The 7,836-nt window shown below is 50.7% G+C and overlaps 1 protein-coding gene across 3 annotated transcripts in view; it reads left to right on the top strand.

Moving 5' to 3' along the window:
• The window catches only part of SOCS7 (suppressor of cytokine signaling 7), a 31,636-nt gene extending 25,090 nt beyond the window's left edge, over positions 1-6,546 (top strand). For all 3 annotated transcript variants that reach the window (XM_059380807.1, XM_059380806.1, XM_059380803.1), the window contains one exon: positions 760-6,546. The gene's annotated coding sequence lies outside the window, so the exon portion shown is untranslated. The remainder of the gene's footprint in view (positions 1-759) is intronic.
• Positions 6,547-7,836: the final 1,290 nt, after the last annotated feature.

Below are 7,836 nucleotides of genomic sequence, written 5' to 3'. Positions count from 1 at the left end.
GTCGAAGGCAGAGGCTTAAACCCACAGAGCCACCCAGGCGCCCCAAATAAATAAAATCTTTAAAAAAAAAATAAAATCTTTAAAAAAAAAAAAAAAGATTTTATTTAGAGAGAGAGCAGGGGTTGGGGGAGAGAATCTTAAGCTGACTCTGCTCAGTTCAGTCTCTCCACCCTCAGACTAGGATCTGAGCTCAAGTTGAGTCAAATGCTCGGGGCACCTGGGTGACTCAGCTGATTGGGTGTCTCCCTTCAGCTCAGTCATGGTCCTGGAGTCCCAGGATTGAGCCCGTGTCCGGCTCCCTGCTCAGTGGGGAGCCTGCGGCCCCCCGACCTCTCACTCTTGCTCTCTCTCAAATAAAATTTAAAAAAAAAAGAAAAGAGATGCTCAACCAATTGAGCTACCCAGGCACCCCTTTTTTCTTTCTTTTTTTAGTCTCTGGAGCAGGTGAGCCTCAGGAAAAGAGTAGGGGGAAAAAGTGGGTGGAAAATTAAGGGGCAAGGGAAATAGAAGTGAGGCGATAGGACAGAATACATTTGTCAGTTATTTTAGGACCTTTTTTTGGCGTCCAAGTCATGGGCTAGTCAGGTCCCCCAGCAAGTGCTGTTGTTACATCCTGAGCCCTCCCCACGGTTTGTGGAAGCCTTTGGCTATCCAGAATTCTCCTTTGGGGCTGTACTTTTCCACCTCCAGAGGCTGGGCTCTTCTCCATTTGCTTCCACTCCATTGAGCTGCTCTCATTTTTTTCCTTTTTTCACCTAGGCATTTGGTTGCCAAGCTCCAGTTTTGAAGAACCAAATGAAGCTACTGTGGAAGGGGAAGTGAGGAGAAACGAGGGAGTTGGAAGGGCTGAGATCCTCCATGCGAAGACTTTGGTCCCCCTCGCAGCCCTGGGGCTTGGAAGAAGCACACGACCACACTCTGTGCGCGGGGCTCCACCTCGTCACGCCCAGCCCCTGCGCTACCCTGGAGCTGGACGAGCTCCTTGGAAAACTGGAAGAAGTCTCAACACTGTTCCTTTTTTAGACGTTTTGTTTTGGATATTTGCATTTCTCGGTATGGAAAACTTCCTTTAAAGGCAGCTGGGGTCTGTGCCCATTGGACTGGAAGTGGTGCCAAGGGTGAGCCAGGTTCAAGGGAGGGGAGGGGAGGGAGGGGATTGCCAGTGACGGTCATTCAGCTGGTGCCAAAGGCCGAGTGTGAGTGTTCACCGTTGACCTTGAAGAAGGGAAGAGAAGGAGTCAGAAGTGCAAATCGAGTTGGGAGTTTCTGAGGGATGAGGATCCTCTTCTGTTTGAGCATGGGTAGCTTCAGTGGGAGCAGGGAAGAAGCGAGGGTGGGTAGTCTCGAATAGAAGATAGCTGAACAAGAACTGGCAGAGGGCCTCTGGCGGGGAAAGCAGGGACGCCTCACATCCTTTTTCTTTAAAGTTTAGGAACCTGGTTTCAGAATCACCTCTCATAGAAGCTGTGTTAGTTTTGTCATACTGAATTCCTCAGTTTTGTGACCTCAAGTCAGTCCCGTTCTTCCTCCACCCTCCTCCCCTCCCCTTGAAATAACTGTACATTTCACTCTGTTCATGGTAGCATCATTCCTGTTGCTTCTGCCAGCTGCCAAGGCAATCGAGCAATCGACTTTCTCATCACCTGAGAGGTTGAAAGCCCTAATCACGAGCTGCTAAAGTTAATGGAGCACACTTCCAGATTCTTAATGGCAGACTGTACCCATGACTTAGGAGTCAGTGTTACTTACCTCCGTACGTCTGTCAGTGAGTGAGAGGGAATATGGAGAATAGGGAGAAGCAGAGCTCTCGTGCTAGCGCTCTTCTGAGAAGCTCTCCAGTGTCTCAGCCTTAATGGAGTGTCTTTGGATCAGAGAGGAGGAGAGCATTGGATCTCGTGTTTTTAGGTTTATCCCTGTTGTCCCACTTCTGGGATGGGAGGTAGCAAGGGCTTTTTTATTTTCCTGTGTTTTTTCTAGCAACCCAAACACTTTCCTGAGTCTGATCCTGTTTGCTCCCCCACCTTCATTGGGAAGTCTGTCCGGTGCTGATTTGGGAGTTGTCCACCTTCCAGACAGAAGTGAAGGAGTGGAGTGGGGGGTGAAGCTCTGGTGTGGTTCATGGTTGTTGAGTTTTTCTGAAGTGGGCCGTTGTCAAGTCATATGATATTTTGAGTTTGCTTTTCTGTAGAGTTACTCTGGGGAGAGGTTTGCTGTTAAGATGTGAAGATTGAGCTGTTTGTGTGTTTACTGCTCTTTTTCGTAAATGTTCCATTAGCCTGCCTGGTTCCCCTGGGTTTATATCTCCCTCGTCTCATGAGATAAATAATATCTTCAGGTTTGTGGTTTCCTGATGGTTTGGGGTGAGGCCCCAGTGTCTTGGTAATTTATAGGACTGTCTCATCTGGAAGCACTGGCCTTCTGCCTTATGTCTTGCATGGAATGACCAGTCTTCTTCCTTATAGCGGAACAGAAAGGAAACATGCATTGTTATCTGTCTGGAAAGAGGGGGTCACAAAACGAGCTTCGTGGCATAAACATAGCCCACCTCTGATTTGTCATGAGGTACCTCTTTTCTCCTTGGATCCTGAAGACAGTGGTCCCAGAAATTGGCTGAACCTGTGAGTCTTGCCTCTTGAGGGTGCGTATGAACTTGCCGTCTTGCAGAACGTGCCCCCCAGCTTGAGAGCCCGCAGTCTTTTATCCATTGGGATCCTTGAGTAGCTGATGTGCAGCTCTTTGGGTTTTTTGGGCCCTTTTTCTTTTATACATTTCAGCCACCCATACTTTTAAAAAAATTCTTTTTTTTATAGTGTGTTTTAATGCATTTGCCTGGCTCTGGGGTAGATACTGTGGGAAACACAAGAGGGGAAGGACACCATATCTGGCCTAAGGGAGCTTTTAAGTGACTGCCCCACGCACAGCAGCTGCAGAATGACTCTGTGGCAGCAAGAACCAAGGGCTATCTTTAAAGAAATTCAGCTGGGTAAGATCAGGACAGACCAGATGGTCTGGGAGAGCCCTATGGCAGTGAGGCTTTCGGGTCCTAGGTGAGGGTAAGACAGGCAGGAAACACAAAACAGAAACATGGAAACAGCAATCTGCAGGGTGTTCTGAATAGGACACAGCCCCAGGTTAGGCGACGGTGTTGGTCACTCCTTTCTCAGGGCCTGTGGTTTAGATGGAAACTTCTAGTCATCAAGCAAGTCTCAGTGCTGAGGGCTTGTGAGGTGAAGTGAAATCCAAAGCCATAAGTTGGCTAGTTCCTGCCTGTGGCCAGGAGCCTCGCTGCTCTCAGCGCAGTCCAGGGAGGGAGGCAGAGCCCTTGCACCCCTTGTGGTACCAGGGGTTTCCACTGGACAATTCATGCAGTCAGGTCCAGAACCAAACCAGCTAAGGAGGCATGATCCAAGCTCACCACCATCCTTCTTTCTCCTTCTGGGAGAGCGTAGTATGCACACGTGTCCGTGATTTGTCTGTGTGCTAGTCATGGCCCAGGCTATAGCCTAGATCTTCCTCAGTAGAGCGAGGCAGTTACACAGGGAGAGACAGGCTCCATCGGGAGGTGAGGGGAGGAAGAGGCGGGATTGGGCAGCTGGCTGAGCGGCCTGCCTGGTCAGAGCGGGAATAGGAGTGGCTGCCCTGTCGCCAGCACTCCCCTTCATCTTTCCCGGCTGGGCCCACTCCTCCTTTGCCAGTTCTGTGTCGTGCTAATCGAAGTGCAGTCCACAACTTGTTCCTTTTTGCTTGTTGTATTTTAAAGTCACAAACTGGAAAAGGTTCTCACCTCCAGGGACCCATCATCGATTTCACAACCCACAATTAATGGGTCCTTGCCTGTGTGACCCTTACTTGTTCGTGATTGATCTACTGTAACCTTCCTCAGGACAGGTGTGAACCACTGTGAGCTAAGTGACAACTACTGCTACAATTCGCTGTTGCTTGAAATTCACGTGCTGTGGCAGGAGCGCAGAATAAGGAGGGTGGGGCTTTGCTCTGAGGACTAGGTAAGTGGGTAATGGCTGGGAGTTTGGGACCGTTGGCGATGGCTTTGGCACGGTGGCCAGCTTGTGCTGAGATTAGTGAATGTGAGCCACGGCCTACAGCGTGCAGGCTTCTGAGAGGAGACGCTCGATGGGGAGCTCGCCATTAGGGTTTCTACTCCTCCTCTCCTCCCTCTCCCTGGAGGCTGATGGTGTCAGCCTCCCTAAGGTTGGGAGTGCCGCAGAGACGGCTGCAAACCCGCCTACGGTGCACATCCAGGAAGAACTGGGGAGCCAGGAGGGGGCTGAGTGCTCACATGTCTGGGTATGAGAGGCAAAAGTAGAGCTGGATGCCCCGGGGTGCCCGCCTTTTTGGCCCTCACCCTACGCCCCCAAAAGGGCAAGACTGCTTGAAGCCCTTAGGTCCCAGCAGGAAACGGGGCTAGGCAAGACTTTTCCCTTAGGTTAGACCCTTTCCCTGCCCTGCTGCCTTTGCCTTGGCTTTGAGCCCTGGAAATGGAGGGCGAGGTGCTGGGGTCTGGCTCTCTGGCTGCAGGAAGGAGCTCTGAAAGTCAGTGTGCATGCATGTGTGTGTCCGCATGCGTGTCTTCATTTGCAGGAGTCTTGCTACCAGTTGGGGTGTTGAAAGCATCTCCATTGTGGGGAGACCTGCCATTTGTTTTCCACTTTAAAGAGAATGACATGCCCCCTGTCCCTAAGGGAGGAGCTTTTGAGTTAGACATTTTCCCTATGGGAATCCTCTTGGTTTGGTTTGTTGTGGGGGGGGTGGGGGGTGGATACTGATTTTTAGCTCTAATTGTCAACACAGCTGTTCTTACACTGAATTTGTGCTATTGCATACATGTAGCCATCTTTCTTTTCACTGCAGCAGTGTTTATCAGTAGTTCAAAATGATTTATTTGCTCCTGGGGAGTAAAATCTTTTTTATTAAAAAAGAAAAAGAAAAAAAAAAGGAGAAAGAAAGCAAAGTGTGGCTCCCTCCCCCCATGATAGCTGGAGGATTAGTGAGCCTCAAAGCTCAAGAAGGCAAAGTTGAGTCTGCCAGTCCCTGTGACTTACCCTGTTTTGACATCAGAGCCTTCGTGCTCAGCACAAAAGGACAGGAGGCCTTGAGAAGATGGAGAGCAAAGCCTTGGAAGGAGTGAGGTGGGGTTTGGACCGTAGAGATGGAGGCACTGGGGGACTCAGGTGCTGCAGTTAGAAAAACAGAGTAAGGAATTGTATTTAAAATACTGATTCTCTAATCTGCCAGGGAAAGACCTTTCTTTGCATACAGATTCCATACTGCCATTGTCATTTTCATCACTTCTTGACCTTCCTGGTAGGTGCCAGCCCAGTTTCTTCCTGCTTCCCGTGCTCTCTGTGCCCCTCTGCCATCCTTCCCTCTCCCATCTACCTCTAGGAAGCCAGTCCTGCACACTGAGTCTGTGACTTGCCTTCACGCTCATTTCATCTCGGTTAGAGGGTCCCTGGAACTGCTCCCTGCCTCCCCCACCCCCTGCCCGCCCCCGAAGTGCCAAGAGGTGCAAAGGGGCAGGTCAAAAGCAGCCAGCTGTGGTGGGAGGACGTGAGTGTCTGGTTGCAGCCGGACTGCAATCTTTGCTCCTGGAGAGGGTATGAAGAGAACCAAGGACTCTGTTGATCAGAACCCAGGAGCTCATACACTGCTCCGCCCGGCTCAGGTGGGGTGGGCAGGCTGGTCTGGCTCCTCCATCCCTGGTGCTCCCTTGAATGGGAACCTGCCCCCTCACGGTTCTGCCCAGCACCTTTTCCAAGGGACAAGCATGATCCTGGCACCGCTCCGTGGGCAGGCCGGTCATTGGGTTGCCCAGACTGGTACTGCCTGTGGCACGGCCACTGCTGTACATTTTTTGGTTGTTTTTAAGAAACTCTGTGAAGAGGGGTGTCGTTCTGGGCTCAGGGTGGCTGCCAGCCCTTCACCAGAAGGGGAGCCGCACCCCTGCAACCACTTCTGTCCTCATGTGCCGCCCCGCCCCGCCCTCCTCCAAGCCAAAGCGTGGCCTGGCTTTTGTCTTCCCATTTCGTTTTCCTCCTCTCTTCCCCCTTTTTGTGCTTAATTTATTAAAATAGTTGCTGTATAATTTATTTTCATAAACTATAAAAAATTACTAAATGGTTAAAATAGACTTGCAGGCCAATCTTAAATGGGGTGGGAGGGTCTGCGGGTGGGGTGGGAGAAGGGAAAGATGTTTTGATATAAACAAAACAAATGCACTTTGGGTGTGTTTTGGTATTTTTCTGGGGATAGATGGGTGGGTGTTGGGCTGTCCCTGTAGATTAGTTCCAGAACCGGGTGTTTGTATATACTGTATTAATAGGCATGTGTGACTCTTACAAAGGGACGTTAGTAGCTGCTGCAGGTCCTGTTTGGAAACCCCTTGTACAACTCCCAGTTTTTTGTAAGTGTCAGTGCGGGAGACATTGGACTCTTGTGTTTGTATCTCCTTTTTATGATTGCTGTACTGACCCATGTCTTTTTGGGGAGGGGTGAAAAGAGATTTGAAATAAAAATGTTTAGAAATTACTTCAGGTGGTTTGGGTTTGTGTTTGTCAGTCCTTCTCTCGTCTCCTGGACTCCTCACATCACCACCAGCCCCACAGAGTCAGAGAACCCACCCCTGGTGACTAGGGCATCTCTTGTGATGGGAACCAAGCCGGGTGCCTCCAGAACTGGTCTTGTCAGAATTAGAGATGTTGAAAAGTTCCCCAGGCCCATGGCCATTGCTCAATGCTGCTTTCTCCTTCCCCGGGAAGTGCGGGAGAATTCCAGTGCCCGGGCATTTTTTGGGTTGGTGAGCCATGGGGTGGGGCTGTGGCTAGGCAGAGTGCACGTGTCCCTGCAGCAGTCAGTCCCCACGTTTCCTCGGACCGACAGGCGAGGTTTCTCATGAGTTTAACCTGCATCTTTCCTGTCTTGCTAAGCCTCTTGAACCATGCTCTTAGGAGAGAAAAGAAACTGTTTCTCTGACAACCGTGTGTACTCGGAGCCACTAGAAACTCCCTTCTTCACTTCCCCACCTAACCCTTTCCAAGTCCCCTACTTAGGGGGCCACTGTACCACCTTGGCACATTGAGGAGCACTTCCTGCAATTTCTCTGCATCCTCAGAGGAGCAAGCATGCTCCGTGAGCCAAAACCCAGTTTGGGGGAGTTGTGTTTTCATTGGACTGGTGGTAAGAGCCGCCCCAGGGGAGTCTGGGAAGCCCCATTGCCTGAGTCCCCGGCCCGTGTTAGGGTGAGACGGTATGTCAGTTCTGTGACGGTGAATTTCTTTCTTTTTTTTTTTTTTTTTAAGATTTTGTTTATTTATTTGACAGAGATCACAAGCAGGCAGAGAGGCAGGCAGAGAGGAAGGGAAGCAGGCTCCCCGCTGAGCAGAGAGTCCGATGGAAGGCTTGATCCCAGAACCCTGGGATGGTGACCTGAGCCGAAGACAGAGGCTTTAACCCACTGAGCTACCCAGGTGCCCCAACAGGGTGAATTTTTTTTTTAAAGATTTTATTTATTTACTTGACTGACAGAGATCACGGGCAGGCAGAGATGCAGGCAAAGAGAGAGGCAGAGAGAGGGGAGGGGAAACAGGCTCCCCGCTGAGCAGAGAGCCCGACGCGGGGCTCCATCCCAGGACCCTGAGATCATGACCCAAGCTGAAGGCAGAGGCTTAACCACTGAGCCACCCAGGCGCCCCCAGGGTGAATTTCTGATGGAAGTTTTCTTCCCTTTTTGAAGGGAAGGTGCGCCAAGCTATGGAGGGTGAACGACACTATGAGGGAAAATGCTTAACCCAGAACCAGCAGTTCAAACGCCCCCTTGGC

This window comes from Mustela nigripes, chromosome 16 (assembly GCF_022355385.1).
Source record: "Mustela nigripes isolate SB6536 chromosome 16, MUSNIG.SB6536, whole genome shotgun sequence".
NCBI lineage: Eukaryota > Metazoa > Chordata > Mammalia > Carnivora > Mustelidae > Mustela > Mustela nigripes.
This window is presented reverse-complemented; position numbering and strand designations above follow the sequence as displayed.